At 36.9% G+C, this 20,765-nt stretch overlaps 1 protein-coding gene across 2 annotated transcripts in view; it reads right to left on the bottom strand.

The window, feature by feature from the left end:
• The window catches only part of LOC136825251 (suppressor of lurcher protein 1-like), a 192,795-nt gene extending 175,284 nt beyond the window's left edge, over positions 1-17,511 (bottom strand). For both annotated transcript variants that reach the window (XM_067081304.1, XM_067081303.1), the window contains exon 1: positions 17,413-17,511. The gene's annotated coding sequence lies outside the window, so the exon portion shown is untranslated. The remainder of the gene's footprint in view (positions 1-17,412) is intronic.
• Positions 17,512-20,765: the final 3,254 nt, after the last annotated feature.

The raw sequence follows: 20,765 nt of genomic DNA, 5'->3' as shown, positions 1-20,765 counted from the left end.
CATGGCAATCCTGTCAGTATAAAATAACAAAGTTACACGAAATATGCTAGAATTACCCTCATCTGGGATAATATTGAACGAAAACAAATGGGAAAAACGTGCATAAAAAGAAAACGAAGCTTGCAGCACCTTGGTGTAGGGGGAGCGGTTCCCTGTGCGACCACCAGAGGGACGGTCGATCAATATCCCTGAGTCTGTGCGCATGCGCCAGTCTGCTTACACTAAAAGAGAAAAATCCGACTGACCTTAGTTTCCTTGTATTTAATGAAGCAATAAAGACTACGTCTACGGAGCTACAATAAACGCAAACATCCTGCCGTCAATCAAATGAAAATCGGGTAGCAAATGAATGCAAACCTGACAGGTTAGGCTACACTCACTCTCAGCAGAAAACAAATAACCAATGTCATACGATGGGGTACTAACGAGGGATATGTTTATTCTAACGGTTCCCTTTTAAATCAAACGCTATGCATATGCTGACTCCATTTAATAAATTTCCTACCCAATTTTTGATGGCGGTGGGGCAATAATGAACACGAATATTTGCAGGTCATCATTAATCAGAGTTTGAACAATAATTATAAATTTTATGTAGAGAGCATAGTGTTCTCTGTGAGCCCATGTATGTGTTTTCTTTATCCAAACACACACATATCAAAGGGGCGGGGGTGAGAGCAGCGCTGTTTATGCGGCAGTGAAAGGCATGATACTTATGAGACTTCTATGGAGTTTGAGATGACCATCTGAGGCTTTGTCAGTTTTATTTTCTTTTTTATTTCGCGCGAAGCCTCAGTCTTGGCTCTGCAGCTAATGAAGATCTTGGTAAATAACTGGCGTTCTTTATCAAGTTCTTCCTTTTCAGTAGAAAACTCGGCGCATATTTTACCATAAATATTCGCGAATGCCCACTCTTTTCCACTGACTGTACATTAATTAGTATGTTCATCTACTGGACACGCATTTAATCTAGAATGTCCTAACAATCTCCTTCTACAACTGCATCCAAAGTATGAGGAAAACCTCGTCATATTTAATGTATGTATATGTACACATATTTGGATGATGTATGTTCACATACACATTATCCAAGTTGTTTTAATACAAAACAACCTGGATAATGTACGTATGTTTGCATATATATGAATGTGTGCATTACGCCATTTCTTTCCTTTTATGGAACTGTGTAACACCGAAAATACATTGCAAGGTATCATATACAATTTTTGTAATATATGTTTTATGTGAAACTGTGCAATTGTTTTATTTGACCCCAGTCGCGCACGTATGTATTCTATGTATTCCATGACACGGAGTAAAAACAAACAAACGAAGAGGCTGTCTCAGTACAGTTTTTTTCCTTTCCAGGTGCACTGTAGTAGATAAGAGAGAAAGGAGTAGCCTACATTTCAAAAGAATTACGGTCGAGTTTCTCTGGCCTATTCATGAATAACTAAACTGGAAAGGTCTTTCTTTCCTTGTGGGCCGTATTCCCCAATTCTCGAAAGAGTATCCTCGGCCTGCGTTCGAGAACGGCTCTCGGATGCCTTGCAAAAGAGAGGACGCTGATGAAGGAGAGCTTCACGAGAGAAGAGGAAGGGGCCGGCTTAGGTGCAATGGACGAAAGAGAAGAAGAAGAAGAAGAAGGAGAGGAAGTGGAAATAAGAACATTTCGAAATGTTTGTGTATCACTGAGTAAAAAGAGATTATGAAAACAAAATACGAATCATAGGCTGAGTGTTTTAGTAATTAATAAATTCCAATGTTGCTATGTTCTAACACTTTGAACTATACTTTTTTATATAAAAAAAGAGCCTGAGTAGAGGTAAGCAATACCTACCAGGGAAGAACTTCCCATAAGAACAAAATGAGCGGAGAAAACACAGGAATATACGAAACGAAAATGGAACGAGACAGTGATTATTATTATTAAAACAAATATGAGACCAGAATCAGGAAGTACAAGTATATATTGCATCTTTGTGTGTACAGTATATACATACACGCACATGTGCGTGCATATGTACTTGCAATTGTGCGGCTAAACGGGAAGATGATGAAACCCCCTTGCCCACATACCAGAGCAGATTCCGCATCCAGGAGTAGAAGCGACCAGGGAATTCGGCGAGCTAGTACTACTGGTCTCGCCCGATAAGGTACATCTATGCTCAGGGAAAGTAATATGAAGCAACCATTTACAAGTTCAGGAGTCAGTAGAGTGAACTGACGGAAAGGAAGAAGAAGGATACGAATTTTTCTGGCCTTGCCTGAGAAAAGTAAAGGTCCTGATAATGATGCTTGCAAACACAAGTTTAAAATGGATGGATTGCCTAAGAAACTGGTTGCTAGCCACCTGAAACTCCCAGACTACAGACAATTAAGATTTAGCTGTTGTAACTGAGAACATAGCAGTCCTTTGAACAATGAACTTGGTGTTTCAATACCTGTGTCGACAATGTGTTTCACAAGTTTGCAATAATCGTTCCTTAAGTTCAGCAGGTTTCAGCATACCTTCCAAGCTGAATAATTATAAGTTTACTTAATCAGTTACTGAAGTCACTGGTATTCCCACAATTTACATATTTTGATGATGATAATTGTATGCTCGTGCGCTTAGCTATTCAACTCAATAAATGTCTGCAACATTTCAAATTCAATAATTAATTATGAACACATTAATTTACTTTCTCTACATTTATAATATAGAGCAAGTTGCCGTTTTCATAAAATGATCATAGTATAGAATTTTCTAATTTTCTCACAGGTATGTGTTTATTTATTCTACCATTTACATGGTATTTAAGCATTAAATACATTTCTCAACCTCTGTGATCATGGAAAGGTACATTTGGCAATTTTTCTTATTGCTGTCTATCTATCTCAAATGTATTTTCCTTGTACTGGAACAACCGCAAATGAAATGTTCCTAATTCTCGCTCTTTCTCTCTCTCTCTCTCTCTCTCTCTCTCTTCATCTTTTATCAAAAAATTTTCTGTCTTCCTCTTAGTTGCTTACATTTGATTTGATATATGGCTTCACAATATAACGATGTCTGGTGACAGCAATGTCCACACCTAAGAAATGTTTTTCTTTGCAAAGTGCTAACTCAACGCTTAGCAGAAAAGGTGGGTGACACCAAATGCAAAACTCCTTCTAGATAGTGAAAACTGGGCCGAACACCGACCAAATTCGTCATTCGAAGGTGGAGTTTCATTTACCTCATCTCACAGGAAAATTTTTCATAAAAGTTCCCAGTCGTTCTCTGGTCACCTGGCCTGTACAAAAGTGTGCAATAAAGCTTTCGTTAAGTTTCGGAATATAGGAATTAAAATTCGTTACCCGAAAATTAAAGCCACGTTTATTTTGACCGCTACAAAAAGAGTTGATTTTGGGCTGGGTCTGGGACCAGCAGAAGAGATCACGACCCATGAACGTCACTGAGATAACTGAGCAATGCATGACTGCACGGGGGCAGTCCACTTCACACTAAATTGCGGAAGTGTTTTTTTGTAATGGGCACCGTCCTCATTCTTACAGTTACTGATTAAGAAAATACTACCACTTTTACTGAAGCAAGCTCCAAAAGAGTAAGTAAACATACAAATCAATCTCTGGCAAGCATCATCAGGGAACTCATGGGGAGGGAGACCGAAAACAGGCGGCACTCTTTTGGGAAAGAGGCATCAGGAAGCGAAAGTAAATCCACACCAGACTGAGAGAGTATCAACAAGAGAGAGAGAGAGAGAGAGAGAGAGAGAGAGATCAATGGTCAACTTGAGAACTGCAAACCTTCATCGCGAATGACTACAGTCCAACAAATTTGAAATGACTACTTTTGTGAGACACGAGCTGAATGTCAGAATGACCTGCAAATTCCTATTTTGACCTTCCGCCACTAGGGCTAACTGTCCAATTGCCCAAAACTCTGAACACGAACATGGAAAATCTTCTGTGCAAACCCCGTAAATGTTATGGTCATTTTATGAGGGACAAGTTACATTTTACAATTTCACAAATTTTCTGGAGACTGGTGTTAGATCAATCTTTGATCCTTTGGGCTCAGGACATGGGCGAACATCGTTGATGGCGCAAAAAAAGTGTCATTTCCGGCTTCACTGTTTTCCCAAACCTTGGGAAAACACAACCTATGCCTGTTATGTAAGCCGCTGTTTTTGAAGGTGACGTCAATAATTGTAAAAGGGAAATAAAATCAATTTGAGATTATTATACCTATAGAGAGGTATCCACAAAAGCAGGTCTGTCATAACCATTCGGGTCAAAAAACAATCAGGAAACGCTGAGGTACTCTCTGGTCAAATTTCATGAAGATCTGATGAAAATGTAGCTTAGTGAAGCCGGCGAGAAACCTCCCTGAAATGACGAGACTCGTTCTCTTTCGCAGAATGGTAGGGAAGGGGTCATGCGGACAGAAACAACCTTTCAAACAGTCATCCCGTAACAAAACCAAAAGCGCGTAACCATAAAGATTTACAGCACAAAAGAATTGAAGAACATATGTATGCAACAAATGTAAAAAAAAAAAAAATCTTTCTTTTTCAAAAAAGTGGATAATCCTAATTCTATTGGTTCCTTTAATATCTTCTAAAATACGTGGATTAGCCCTTTCATTTCCTTAGTTATCTCAAAATTAATTTGGAAATTTCCAGGATCATCATTAGTTTTAAAGACCCAGTGGAAATTGACCCTTATCACTAGATGTGATCAAATGAGAGATGCTGCAGAAGCCTTCCAATTCTTCTGAATCCCATATTCTAAGGTCATAAAGGGGATATGATCATGGAATCTGGAATACACAGTTTTAGTCGAGGAGACAACTCGCACTAGATGGCTCTGCGGACATTCATACGAGTATTTGCGTACGATTCCTGACTCGCAAGATGGCCATTTTCTTGACAATGTTCAAAAATTTTGCCGGAAATAGAGTACCACAAAAGAGATAACTTGCAAGACAAGAGATATTTGACAGGAATTTAGTACCTCTCGCTCAAGGGGAAAAAAATAGAAAATAACTTTCTTTGTTGCTTATTAAGATGTTTTTAAAAATAAAATTTCATCTGCTTTGGCTCAATGTTTGTTTTAGAGGGTACAAAATATAAACTACTTTCAAAAATCACATGTGTAAAACTACACTCGATGAGAAAAAGGCCTGGGACTCATATACTCAGTGAAATCAATGACGAGTGCTTAAGGCTAAAAGCTTTGGCAAACGACGTATCAGCACAGCATTGTCAAGAAATGATCATATCTCAAAAGGAATCTTACCGATTTGTTTTAATCGGTGATGAAATCATCTTCATGAAATTGTATTTGTGTGCTTTCAAAAGCTGGTTGTGTATCCTTCCTACACGCGTATCGATAAACTTGAGGTTGAAATTAAACTGGGACCTGCTCCGTTTTTCCTTCTCTCGCTGAGAGAGGGAAATATTAGCTCTCGTGGCTGACAAAGAAGGCCCCGTCGACAATCCGTTCATTCACTCACACTCTTGCCCTTCAGATATAAAGCAAATATCACTCATAGCTTTTTCAATTAGCGTCTTGAACTGTCAGGCTACGAAAATTCGTCAAAATCGATATTTATGTTTCTATGTTAACAGTCTACTTTTGGAACGTTGTTGTACTGTTCATTGGAACTTTATTTATTTTTGTAAATTTGCTACTGTGAAGAATGAAACGTCTGGCCTTGTTTAAAAGACGAATTTAAAAGAAAAGGAAAACTGGTTTTAACGTGTTTTTGGAGAGATGATGAATCAATCAAGGTAAGAGCTCAGCGAAATTCTTTGCATCGTTACTTACTCTTCTGTCTCACACGCGCTAACAGCTTACTTTTAAGAGTATCAGTTAAAGAGGTCGATTATTTATGAAATTCTGTCCTTAGTACTTTCATTTGGTACAAGAACTCTTCATCCTGTGTTAATTTGTTCATCACGATAGATTAATCTTTCAATTTTAGTAAATATTGTCGAAAGAGTTATGATAAGTATTTTGTTTTCTTTTGTGGTGCCTTATGGTATTATTTAGCCAGTTTCTTAGAGCAAGCAATATAAAATTTTGTCCCATGATGCCGAACTGTGTGAGCGCAAACCCTATTGGAAAAGGTTTAGAAGCTGGATGGCTAACACAACCGGAGGTGCCAAGGTCATCGTGTCTAAGTCTCCAGTGAAAGCGAATTCTTGCAACTAAGTGTTTTCTTACACTACAACCATACAATCAGTGTTGTAAGCCACCAGCAATTTCCTATTCATCACGATAGATAATAGTTGTAAACCTTCCTCTTTTGACCTCCCTGACCAATCTCCTTTTGCTATACTAAACGACTGTTCCTACACATACATTTTTTCTAAATGGCTATTCTTACACATGTACATTTTTACTAAATGACTATTCTTACATGCACATTTTTTCTAAATGACCATTCTAACACACTTACATTTTTACGAAATTAATATTCTTACACATGTACATTTTTAAGAAATTAATATTCTTACACATGTACATTTTTACTAAATGATTATTCTTACATGTACATTCTTTCTAAATGACCATTCTTACGCATGTACATTTTTACGAAATTACTACTCTTACACATGTACATTTTTACGAAATTACTATTCTTACACATGTACATTTTTCTAAATGACTATTCTTACTCATGTACATTTTTTCTAAATGACTATTCTTACACATGTACATTTTTATGAAATGACTATTCTTACACATGTGCATTTTTACGAAATGACTATTCTTACACATGTATATTTTTTCTAAATGACTATTGTTACACATGTACATTTTTACTGAATAACTATTCTTACACATGTACATTTTTATTAAATGACTATTCTTACATGTACATTTTTTCTAAATGACTGTTCTTATGCATGTACATTTTTACGAAATTACTATTCATACACATGTACATTTTTCTAAATGACTTCTTACACATGCACATTTTTTCTAAATGACTATTCTTACACATGTACATTTTTACGAAATGACTGTTCTTACACATGTGCATTTTTACGAAATGACTATTCTTACACATGTGCATTTTTACGAAATGACTATTCTTACACATGTACATTTTTACTAAATGACTATTCTTACACATGTACATTTTTACTAAATGACTATTCTTACACATGTACAGTTTTACTAAATGACTATTCTTACACATGCACATTTTACGAAATTACTGTTCTTACACATGTCATTTTTACTAAATGACTGTTCTTACACATGTACATTTTTAGGAAATGACTATTCTTACACATGTACAATTTTACTAAATGACTATTCTTACACATGTACATTTTTCTAAATGACTATTCTTACACATGTACATTTTTCGTAAATGACTATTCTTACACATGTACATTTTTCTAAATGACTTCTTACACATGTACATTTTTACGAAATGACTACTCTTACACATGTACATTTTTCTAAATGACTATTCTTACACATGTATATTTTTTCTAAATGGCTATTCTTACACATGTACATTTTTACGAAATGACTATTCTTGCACATGCACATTTTATCTAAAAGACTATTCTCACACATGTGCATTTTTTCTGAATGACTATTCTTACATATATACATTTTTACGAAATGACTACTCTTATACATGTACATTTTTTCTAAATGACTATTCTTACACATGTACATTTTTCTAAATTACTATTCTTACACATGTACATTTTTCTAAATTACTATTCTTACACATGTACATTTTTCTAAATGACTATTCTTACACATGTACATTTTTTCTAAATGACTATTCTTACACGTACATTTTTCCTAAATGACTTTTCTTACACATGAACATTTCTACTAAATGACTATTCTTACACACGTACATTTTTACTAAATGACTATTCTTACACATACATTTTTCTAAATGACTATTCTTACACATGTACATTTGTACTAAATGAGTATTTTTACACATGGACATTTATCCTAAATGACTATTCTTACACATGTACATTTTTCTAAATGACTATTCTTACACTTGTACATTTTTACTAAATGACTATTCTTACACATGTACATTTTTTCTACATGACTATTCTTACACATGTACATTTTTTCTAAATGACTATTCTTACACGTACATTTTTTTTCTAAATGACTATTCTTACACGTACTTTTTACTAAATGACTATTCTTACTCAAGTACATTTTACTAAATGAGTATTCTTACACATGTACATTTTTTCTAAATGACTATTCTTACGCATGTACATTTTTACTAAATGATATTCTTACACAATTACATTTTTACTAAATGAGTATTTTTATCCATGTACATTTTTCTAAATGACTATTCTTACACATGTACATTTTTTCTAAATGGCTATTCTTACACATGTACATTTTTACTAAGTGACTATTCTTACACATGTACATTTTACTTAATGACTTTTCTTACACATGTACATTTTTACTAAATGACCTTTCTTACACATGTACATTTTTACTAAATGACTTTTCTTACACGTGTACATTCTTTCTAAATGGCTATTCTTACACATGTACATTTTACTAAATGATTTTTCTTACACGTTTACATATTTACTTGAGTGACCTAACCCCCCAGCTCTTAGCATGAATGGGAATGCTGTTTTTTTCCCATTTCTACACACTGACATATTGTCTTAGCTATATAATTTAGTGATATGTTTAAAGGCATTGAAATTTCGACATTTTAACGCTAAACGCTCTAGTGCTTCATTATGCATCAAGAACCGTAGGATGACCAGAATACCAAAACAGATTTGAAAACTTCGCCTGCTGAATCACAAACGACACTCCAAGAGAATGACTTCGCATACAAAGTATAAGAAATAGCTGGTAAAATGCTTACACTGAGATAATATTACAACTGTTAACCTAAAACATGAAAAAAGCGACGCTGACTTCGCGAGTATAGGCGTACATCATATGCATAGGTTTTCGTCACAAAGAAAAATTCATGCCCACTTTTCCTTGGCAAATGATTAAACAGACAGCTGGCAAGAATAGGCAGAAAGTGTCCACTGTGACAAAATTGCAAAAGTTAAACTAAAACACGAAAAGAAATGCCTATTCTGTTTTATATTTTCTACATCACTTCATCCAAGAAGCTTCCTATTCACTGTTTTCAGTTATTTTTGTATAAATATAAAGACATTGATAAAATGGGCGAAAGTACATCACCTGTATTCTGAAAATAATGCTTATCCAACTGTAACCGGTAACTGTGTACAGCAGTTTCAGATATAAATCTCTTTAATGCAAAGTAATTACCTTACAGCTTTTCTACGCACCTAGTTTGCATACACTTCTCAATATTTAGTTTTATATTCTCCTTTGCATCTCCGCAATTAGTTTTAGCTCTCCTTTGAAAGAGATTTACCATGTATCGCGTTGAAAATTTCATGTAAGCAGTTATTAAAGGACTATTAACTCATCTGATTGCATATGCAATTCACCTCTTTTGTTTTTATTATGCTACTCATGATTGATTTGCTTCTCTGCCACTTTACCTAAATGCGGGTATTTTGTACAGAATTCTTCCACAATATAATCCTGATGTATGTTGGAACATTTACATTGGTTTACTTCCTTCATTCAAACTGTCTCTGTGCTCTTCTGTTTGAAATTCAAAGCCTTAATCTTTGAACTCGCGGCTTGTTCAATACATTCCTAATGAAAAATCTCTCTCCTTTCTGTGAAAAGTATTACATGCAGAATCACTAGACAGAATACCGTGATGATTAATCTTTAAACGGGTTTTGTTTTCGCTGCTTATTTTCGCATTATTTCCCAGAACTACGTTCTAAGACTAAATTTCAAATCTACTACACTAAGCGATCAGAAGGGCCTTCATTTGGGACATGCATTCCAACAGATGGTCTAAGCCAGTGGTTCTCAGCCTTTTTTGTCCCATGCACCCTCTCATCATATGTCAGAATGTCATCCCCCCCCTCTTTCCAAAACTGTCTGCATCTAAAGGTGCATTCCTAATATTATACAACAAAATACTAACACCAATACACAAAGCCAGCGGAGAGAGTAAGCCCAGCGTGACCTTTCAGTACTGCGGACCGATGCACACTGCGTTTTGTGAGGTCCTAGAACCAGTTTGAGCCTGCCAATCTGTGGTCACAATTCCCTCGCTGAAATTCCCCCCTAGTGGGCAATTCCCCCTTGGTTGAGAACCACTGGTCTAAGCAGCCCTGATTCAAAATCGGAGTCAAAACATGTGTCAGATTATAGATATTTTTCACCGTATCAAAAATATGACGTGTTCGAAAAAACAGCTCTTTTCTGAAATCAAAGGGCGTCTTAGGAGATCTGACCTCTAACGAAATCATTGCCTCTGTTTCCTCATCGAGGACACTTTGCCTGTCTTCATTTATTCCAAGTGAATAGCTTGTTGGCACACCTCCACACTTATTACACAGTTCGCTACAGCAAACCGGAGATGAATAAGTGACACAAACGCAAAAGTAGATTTACAGTTGCTTAACTCTAATGCACTTATTCCTTCCAGATATCTCCACACACTTGCGCAGGATTTGGATAACCATCGCACAACATATTAGAGACACTGCCTTTATTCTTCACTCACACCAATACATTTAATTGATTTTATTAGGCCAAGCTATATTCTGTTCTACTTTTGCCATTTCACAAATGCTTGCATTAGTTACAAAATCTCCATCGCTTCAGTAAAATCCTGAAACAACGAAAATACTCTTTAAGAATATCATCAGCTGGGAGACATTCACACACACACACACACACACACGTCCTTTTCGGCTCTCGCGTTCTTGACTGAAATCTGTTTTCAAGCGAAGCAGCACCAAATTATTCCCACGCTCGAAGGTTGGTTGTCCCCATAACACGACCACTTGCAGCAACAGTGTACTTAATAGCCTCCACATTCATTTCGTCAATTAATAATTTCTTAACAGTCGTCTAAGTCAAAATAAATGGGTTGCTCTTACTGTCCAAAAAGGCCTTGCGACACAACAACAAAAATTCTGTCATGTGGAGTCTATAAAACATTTATATATATCTTTCATCGTAACGCCATTCACTTGCTCATGCACATTTCACCTAACCTTAAATTTGCAATGTTTGTATTTGGGGCGAATGTGTCAGCTTTTGCTCTCACATTAATGACAGTTCTATTTCTCGAAATTCCCAGATCCCCGTGGAAAATGCGAGCTCTATCATTCAATGTTTTCTCACGACAATGGATAGAAACCCTTTTTAGTCGCAAATGCCTGCAGGACTCAAGGTTTTAACTTCTATATCGCTTCATCGCTCTATTCGCTTATTTCATTTTTCTTTGTTTCAATAGGTTTGATTTGAGTTTTACTTATTGGTAACAATGGATCTCACATACAGTACTTTCAGTTTCTCGCAAAAACCTTTGATAATTTGCTCAACCATTTTGTTCAAACCTAGCATATAATTTCTGAACTTATTTCCTGTCATCTCCTTTTCTTGTGCAAAAATATCCATGCCGCCTCCCATCCTTTTTCCATTTTTATCACTAAGAAGCTTTTGCCTTTTTTTTTTTTTTTGAAACGCGTTTCTGTGATCTCTCTTCTCTGGCCTTTGATCTCTTTATCTATAAAATGGACGCTATCAAGTTCACAATTTTACCTAAAGTTTTTCTATCGATATATATATATATATATATATATATATATATATATATATATATATATATATATAATTATATATATATAGAACGATATTCATATGATATATATATATATATATATATATATATATATATATATATATATATGTATATATATATATATGTATATGATGTATATACATACATACATACATACATACATACATACATACATACATACATACATACATACATACATACATACATACATACATACAAGTAAGCCATTCGTGTTATAGTTTTTGAATGAAACTATAAAAAATTGGTGAAGGTACTTAGGTTCTTAAAGAGATTGAACTTGCTTTTCGGTGAACAAGGCGATGAAACAACATACATCTTCTAATCGTGGTTTCACATCATCAGTGTAATCTAGCTGGCTGAAATAAACTGATCACACTGAACGTTGGAGGTGAAATGGATCTGTCAGGTGACACGCGTTGTATCCACTTACCAAAGTCATGTTTATCACCGGGACCTTAGCCTAAAATACGTGATATCACGGTCTTTTTTTCTCGTGCTGAGACACCCATAAACAGAACGGTTACGAGGCATCGTAGTTGATTGATCATAATAAAACACGAAGTCCCTGGAAATGCTGCCACAGGTGAGGGAATGAAAGGAACGCCTTCAGGTGGTGCGGACAAGGTAACTTGAAAAGTTCAGCAGATGCAGTATATGTGTACGCTGGCGACAGGAAATTCAAAATAGCTAGAAAATTTTCGAGGAGAAACTCTAGGTTTCGCTGTTTAAAGTTGGCATTGGGGAATTAATAATGAGACTATGCTATTTGAATTTCTGATAAAAAATTTCCCCTAAAGATCATGGAAAATTCGGATCTTTCCTAGATACTGACCCCCAGGGGTTTTAACCCGGTATGTATCCACCTTTGCGGCGTGTTTAGCACAAGCCCGTTGGGGATTACCGTAAAAACATAAGCAAAAGACTATAAATATCATAAAGATAATGAACCCCAAGAGACTATCTAGGACAGAGTAACGACCCCCGAAACCCTTGGGGTCACTATCTAGAAAAGAGTAACGACCCCCGAAAACCCTTGGGGGTCACTATCTAGGAAAGAGTAACGACCCCCGAATTCCCTTGGGGTCACTATCTAGGAAAGATCCGAAAATTCTTCCAAGGTTGCCAGCCTGACCGTGAGGAAGCATTCCGAGAACATCTGTGATGGACAGGTCGACTTCGAAGAATTTCCCATCGTGTTCAAAGGAAGTTATCTATCCAAAATTAGATTTGCAGAGCTTCCTTATTAAATCCTTGAAGCCAGCTTTCAACAACGAAACCTTGAGTTTTCCCTTGAAACTGTTTCAGCTATTTAGTCTTATTTTGTCAATATACATATTTCAAATACTGAACATTTTAACTCGACCTTACTGTGTTATCATTGTTTATTGTTAAAATTTATAATTTTGATAATTCTGGCATGTAAGTAACTTTAATTGTCTTGTTTCATTATTGCCCATATATTTTTTATTTTTAAAACTTATTTTATAATGATAGTCTGCTTTTTTGAATGGTCACGTTTGTATTCATTTATAATTCATTCTAACCACTTGTTAATATTATAAGGATAAATATTTGCAGCTGATGACAGGATAAGAGCAGAAACCCGACAGCTTCATGGGAATAAAAACGTGGAAACGGAGAGACGGATATTGTTCATGAACGCCCAACAACGATTCATCGTTCTCTTACGGTTTCCAGGATGGACCCCATTTATAATAGAAGTGATAACAAACAGCCATGGAAGAGAAGCCGGGATAAACACACGGAGGTGGGAGACGGCTCTCAGTACACAAGACATCACAAGATGATGTGGGTTATCTAGAAAATGTGTGCTATACGGTATTTTAACTATTTGAATTCCAAGCATGTTAATTTTTACCATGGAACCTTAAAATACCAATTTGGGATTTATCAGTCACAAAAGCTGGTCTTAAAGTAGATATGAATTTCTGGAAAAAAAAAAAAGCCCAAGCTCTGTGGACGTAGTTTAACTGAACGTTATCTCAGATATAAACTACACGATAATAGTACCCTGCTCTACATGCCACACAGGTTTCCTTTAAATGACCATTTTTCATAACTAGAAGGTTTTGAAGAAACTCGTCAGTAACAATGACTGCACAGTTAGGTTATTTCACAAATGCGTTTCTTAATATCCTAAGTAGTGATAATCAGATAAATGAAACAAATGACCACATAATGTATTCTAGATTCCTATATGGACCAAATAAAACAGTAATTTAATAGTAACAACAATAAACCATATGACAGTGATATACTTCAAAGATGCAGAAATTCGAATCAGTCAAGTGCTCAGTGGTTGCACATACTTTGCAGCCTCATTTTGGTTGGGGAATGACCCATTAACATCTCGATGACAATGAAGCCAAGAGTATACCAGTGGTCGAGTGATAATGATTACGGCATTTTTTCCTCATGGAGAGTGAAGGACACCTTGATAGTATCGTAAATTATAAACTTACTGATTCAAGTACAAAGGCTTCGTCAGTTTTTCAGTACCAAGAGGATGTTTGGGACTTTAGAAAGGTCGTTGCCACCTTGACGAACATAACATTCCAAGAAAACAACACGGGGTATAATTAGCTAGTTTGGTGCTACTTTGTCTTGGTATCTACGCGTCACCTACTCCGAGGTGCTAGTGCTAAACACCGTATGCTAAATGTAAAGTAGACGGCAGCCGCACGAAGCTATCGTTTATGAATATAAAATCTGTCGACCACACAGTATAGAAATGGGAGTATATAATACTTTGATCCCCGAGGGGCTAGTACTAAACACAGCATCCCAAGGAGCTTCCGCCATGTTTAGTACTAGCACCTCGGAGTAGGTGATGCGTAGATAACAAGCCAAAGTAGCATCGCTAGTTTTGCTATTTTTGTAGCGACTAAAAGGGGGCCAGTTAGGAGCGCCCGGAAACGCGGGAGTAAGTACGTCAAGGGGAGTGATAGTATGTCTGAGAAGAAAACGCGATTCACGAGTGGAAGAATACAGTTTAGGAAAAGTGTAGAAGGAAGGGAAAATGGTTTGCTGAGAGGTGCGTTAGAGGAAGTAAAGGGGGGAAATGAACAAAGGATGCGGTAATTATATGGAAGAGTGGGAATAGTTGCTATGATGCTCAAAAGAGGAAATAAAAAATCAAGAGAATGGATGGTAAAACCTGGAAGGAAGAGGTCAACAGTAAGAGTACTTCATTTATTTACAGGGAGTGGAAAACAAAAATAAATGAAAACAGATTTTACGATAATAGGCCATCAACATTGTCTTTTTACTGAGCTAGAGAAAATTGCCTTCCTCAAAATAATAATAATCACAGGCAAAAAAGTGATGAAATCACAAAAGGGGTAGTAAAGCCCAGCCACAAGAGACAGATATGGAGGCAGGGGATACAAAGAAGGGGCAAGGCGTAGGGCTTTACTCCGCAACCTGATATTTATGATGAAAGCGAAAAGTAGAAGTAGGAGTCTTTTCTCAATCAGTATAGAAAGCGAGTGCCATTATAATACGCATATTGAATAAGGCTTCGATTTCGACGAACCACAGCTGATGATGTGAAAATTATGCAACAGCGCCTGCTTCTAGTACCACCCAACACTGACTCGGCCCAGATTTTAGTTGAACATAATTCTAGTCTCCGCAACAGCAACAATCGGGATGAGTTCGCCCGTCTCATTCTCGACGACAAAGAAGAAAAAAAAATTACCCACAAAGAAGCGTGGCGTTTATATGATCGCAAGCTTCTAAGTAGATACATTTGCTGTACGTCTTCAAATTGTGTTGCTTGAAGAAGTGCCAGTGTCTGTCTCTTTAGGTATGGTTAGCGTTGTGCATATTATAATGGCACTCCTTTTCTATACTGACTGGGAAAAGACTCCTACTTCTACTTTTCGCTTTCATCATAGTTTATGAGGTTGCGGAGTAAAGCCTTTTACGCCCTAACCCTTCCTTTGTATCCCCTGACCTCCATGTCTGTCTCTCGTGGCTGGGCTTTACTACCCCTTTTGAGATTTCATCACTTTTTTGCCCGTGATTTCAGTCCTTTTTTTGCAATGGCAACGCCCTAGATCGAGAAAAATGTGGTAACAAAGGAATGGGGGTTATAATTCACCAAACATAGTTTTCTTAGACCTATGTGGCTTCTCCGTGATTATGGTCAGCTCAGCTCGTTTGCTGCATAATTATACAATATATATATATATATATATATATATATATATATATATATATATATATATATATATATATATATATATATATATATATATATATAATATAATATATATATATATATATATATATATATATATATATACACACACGTATGCGTGTGAAAACATTCTAACTGATGTGGCTCTTTATTTAGGTACGTCAACGATTGCGAAAACCAAAACCGCGTAGGTAAATTCAACGTGTGTGATAATTTTTAATTAAGACAATTGACAGTAAGTCAGCCATGTTCTCCTGACACCACTTGCTATTCACACACATTAAGAAAACGGCGTCTCTTCTGATGTTGTGAGCAGTCCATACCTAAGCATCAGGAAATTTGAACTGTAGTGGCTGATTTGAATGGCGTACTGTAACTTTAAATTTTGATTATTTCAAAAAAAAAAAAAAAACGAAAGGCAACCCTTCAGAATACGAGCTTTCAGAAAAACTATGTATCACGGCTGTATCTTCTGCAGTTATTGCTCCACAGATATGTTAGGTTCCTCACCCGCCCGCCCCCTACCACATACCCTGAACGCCAAAAATCGGTATCTGGATCTCCGGAATGGCTGAACGGATTTCGATTAAATTTGGCGTGATTAGAGACCTTAGAGGGAAACCTCTAAAGCCAAAGTTTCATCCTGGTAGGTTGTATTTCCAGAGTTATAAAGGGCCAAAGTCTGGGTTTTTGTGTACTCCGGGTGGTTGGGCTTTACTAACCGCCACTGTAGTTGGCGGCTGATTAAATTGACTCTTGGTTGCTTAAAAGAGTACTTTTAAAGCTATATGAGTCGTAAGAAAAATTTAAAGGATCATTCGATAAAAAAAAACTCATGCTAGACGTTAATAGGCCTAAGATTTCCGAGCCATAGAAACTGGGTAATACTACAAAACGTTTCCTTAAAGCTTCGGGTTTTAGACATATAAGGAAAAGAAAGAAGGAAACTGAACACAATACCACAATATCAGGGATAGATGACCTCAGATCGAAGTGGAATTGAGATAATAAACTTCGTTCTGTGCTTTCAAGATCGGAAGACGGAGGGAATCAACTTTCCAAGCAGTGAGACCTGTCGTAGCCTTGCAAAGTATGTCACTCATATTTCACAATAGGCCTAATAACGGTGTGTCTATAATAAAAATGCATTACGTACAAATATTATTACACTCACCAAGAGCCACAATAAAGAACGTAAAATCTTACTGATAGACAGTTGTAAAAGTACCAATCACGACAGGTAAGACAAATGTAAAAACACCAATCATAACAGATGCAAGTGATACTAGATGCCTCAACTTGGGAATACTAAACCGTTCGGCTACTCCAGGAAGGCGGTTCTTTCCCTCCAAAATGCAGGAAATTCATTGCTTTTAAAAAACTGTCATTAATGGTTTTTGAGAAATATATTAAATTAGACTTAAAACTTAACTGAACAAACCTTTGGTTCACGTTAATGAAGAGTATAACTTGACACTTGTCGAAAACACTGTCGGGCGTCAGTCTCACATCCCACCGATACTGCAAACCTCTCGGGACTGGAGATCATTCATGACACCAGCTCAGAGTAAAATGACTTTTGTAGATAAAAAAAAAAACAATGTTAAGAAGAGGGGTTTGTAAATTAGATTTTCAAATTATTGTAGTAATTGGAAATATAGTAATGGAAAAATGAGAGCTATTTGATTCTCATCTGGAAAAAAAATTGTTACGAAAGCTAACGAGAGAATATTGACGTAACTTTTAGTTCAGCAACGAATCTTATGAATATTGAAAAGGCCAGTAAATACTACCGTAGGTTTAATTTTTATATATGTTCTTCATTATTTACGGGAGTGAGATTTATATATGATATATTTAATTTAAAATTATCCGGTTATTATATTTAAAGCAGGAATCCAAAGGTAAGCAAGTAATTTAGGTTTTAGATATAGTTTTCTTAGACCTATGTGGCTGCTCCGTGATCATGGTCAGCTCAGCTTGTTTGCTGTATAATTATACAAAATATACTGTGTGTGTATGTGTGTGTAAAACATTCTAACTATTGAGGCTCTATTTAGAGTAGACCAACGACCGCGAAAACCAAAACCGCGTAGGTAAATTCAACGTGTGTGATAATTTTTAATTAAGACAGTTGACAGTAAGTCAGCAAGATTCTCCTAACACCGCTTGGTATTCACACACATTAAGAAAACGGCGTCTCTTCTAATGTTGTGAGCAGTCCGTACCTGAGCATCAGGAAATCTGAATTGTGGTGGCTAATTTAAATGTCATACTGTAACCTTAGAATTTCATTATTTCAAAAAACAAACCCCGAAAGGCACCCCTCCAGAATACGAGCTTTCAGAGAAATTAAGTATCACGGCTGTATCTTTTGCCGTTATTGCTCCACAAATCTGTTAGGTCCCTCACCCACCCACCCAGCCACTACCACATCCCATGAATGATGATGAACACCAAAAAATCAATATCTGGATCTCCGGACTTCGGTGAAATTTAGCACGATTAGAGACCTTAGTGGAAAACCTCTAAAGCCAGAGTTTCATCCTGGTCGGTTGAATATTTCCAGAGTTATAAAGGGCCAAATTCGGGGTTTGTGTATACTCCGGGTGTCTGGGCTATGCTAACCGCCATCTACAGTGGTAGCTGGCAATCATAAAGGCAGACATACTTCATATGCATGGAAGACTGTCTTAATGAAGAGAAGCTAAACAGCTATAGCAGCCGAACAAAGAGAGTGAAAATATATAATGTGAAGTTTCTTGTTATATAAGAAAAAAATAGAAGAGAAGAAAGACATACTGGACAGAATGTGGAAGACAAGGGACAAAGAAACTTACAACAGTTCACGTCCAGGGGGTGCAGATGCAAAGGCGAAGCCTCTTCATGAACCAAAGTGTAAGTGATTCAAGATGCAGGGCTGACAATTTATTTGGTATCTTGTTGAATGGGCCGATGTTTAGTCGAGTGAAATTTAAGGTTAGAGAGATTTAATTAAGCTCCAGTTGTCTGCTGTGGAGGAAAGAATTTTTGAGGTGAGTTGTCTCTACAGTCTCTGGCATCGTGGCGACCAAAATTAGAAAGTGACGTAGTCCTGATTCCGTGGTTGAGGAAATTAAGTTAGTTGCAAAGTTCCCAAAAGTGCCGGTGTTGACAAATTTTGTTTTTGTCTTTGGCTTTATATCTGGCGATGGGGGAACAGAATCGGCCAGATTATAATAAAATCAAAGGTAGACTGGAGGCCTTTGCGGACGAGGTTAAGTGCTGAACAGTTGGAAGGCAGGTAAATTTTTACTTCATGCCATACTTGTCTTCCATACTTAAAAGCTTGACCGTACTGTAATTCTAAGCCGGCTGTCCGCGGTTAGCTAGACTGTGGCAGTTGGCGTTTTTCTATGTTATTTTACTTGCTTTACAAGAATTTAAAGTAATATTTTGTCGGCCGGTTGTAACTAAACTGTGATTGACCTTTGAAGACTACGACTTGAATTACCTAACGCAGGGTAGGTGCCGGCATTCGGCAAGCCCGCCCCCAACCTCCATAGCTAATACACACACAGTATATTTTGTATAATTATACAGCAAACAAGCTGAGCTGACCATGATCACGGAGCAGCCACATAGGTCTAAGAAAACTATATCTAAAACCTAAATTACTTGCTTACGTTTGGCATTTAAATATAATAACCGGATAATTTTAAATTAAATATATCATATATAAATCTCCTCCCGTAAATAATGAAGAACATATATAAAAATTAAACCTCGGTAGTATTTACAGGCCTTTTCAATACGGCAAGATTCGTTGTAACCAGTAAACACCTCTAGGTACGTTATGTTGGTATTTTTAGGGGTGTTTACTGGTTACAATTTTGCCGTATTAGCTATGGAGGGGTGGGGGGCTTGCCGCGGAATGCTGGCTTAGACCTACCCTGCGTTAGGCAATTCAAGTCACGTAGTCTTCAAAGGTCAATGGCAGCTTAGTTACAGCCGGCCGACAAAATATTACTTTAAATTCTTGTAAAGCAAGTAAAATAACATAGAAAAACGTCAGTTGCCATAGTCTAGCTCACCGCGGACAGCCGGCTTATTGGTAGATCTAAGCTGGCTGTCTGCGGTGAGCTGGCCTATGGCAGTTGACGTTTTCCTATAGAACTTTACCTGCTGAACAAGAATTCAAGGTAATATATTGGCGGCCAAAAGTAATTGAGCTGTAATTTACCTTAGAAATGTCACCGACGGTAAGAGGGACCTGTTGGGAATCTGGGTTTCGGGTGGGTGAAAACACTTTCGAGAATAGCTAACGGTAAGGGGGACCCATTGGGAATCCGGGGTTCTGGGTGGGGTAAATAACTTGGGAAAAGGTTTGGGCACCTTACTGTTGTGTTTCCTGTTACATATGCCATTTGGAACACAAAAAACAAGAGTAAAAAAAGGCCGAATAAATGGACAATGGGAGCCGTTCCAAAGACACTTTTAGCATGCGTCGATTTACAGGGGAGCTTTCAGTTCACCCAATGCCCCTAACTTAGAGAAAAGTTGGCGGGTGTTTTGGGGGGTGGGCCTACTAAGCCAATCACATTGTAATATTACCCCAAATTACGTTTCACCAGGGTGGAGAATTTGCGGGATACATGCACTCAGTTACGTGTATTCCTTTTTCTCAACTGTTTTATGACCGTTTCCTATCTGTTGTGGCTTGTGCCTGTAACCTTCTTCTAGTACTTTTCAGTTCACATACATATTGACGTCTATCCATTGTGGCTTGTGCCTGTAACCGTCTTCTAGTACTTT

The sequence above is a fragment of the Macrobrachium rosenbergii genome, chromosome 37 (genome assembly GCF_040412425.1).
Source record: "Macrobrachium rosenbergii isolate ZJJX-2024 chromosome 37, ASM4041242v1, whole genome shotgun sequence".
NCBI lineage: Eukaryota > Metazoa > Arthropoda > Malacostraca > Decapoda > Palaemonidae > Macrobrachium > Macrobrachium rosenbergii.
This window is presented reverse-complemented; position numbering and strand designations above follow the sequence as displayed.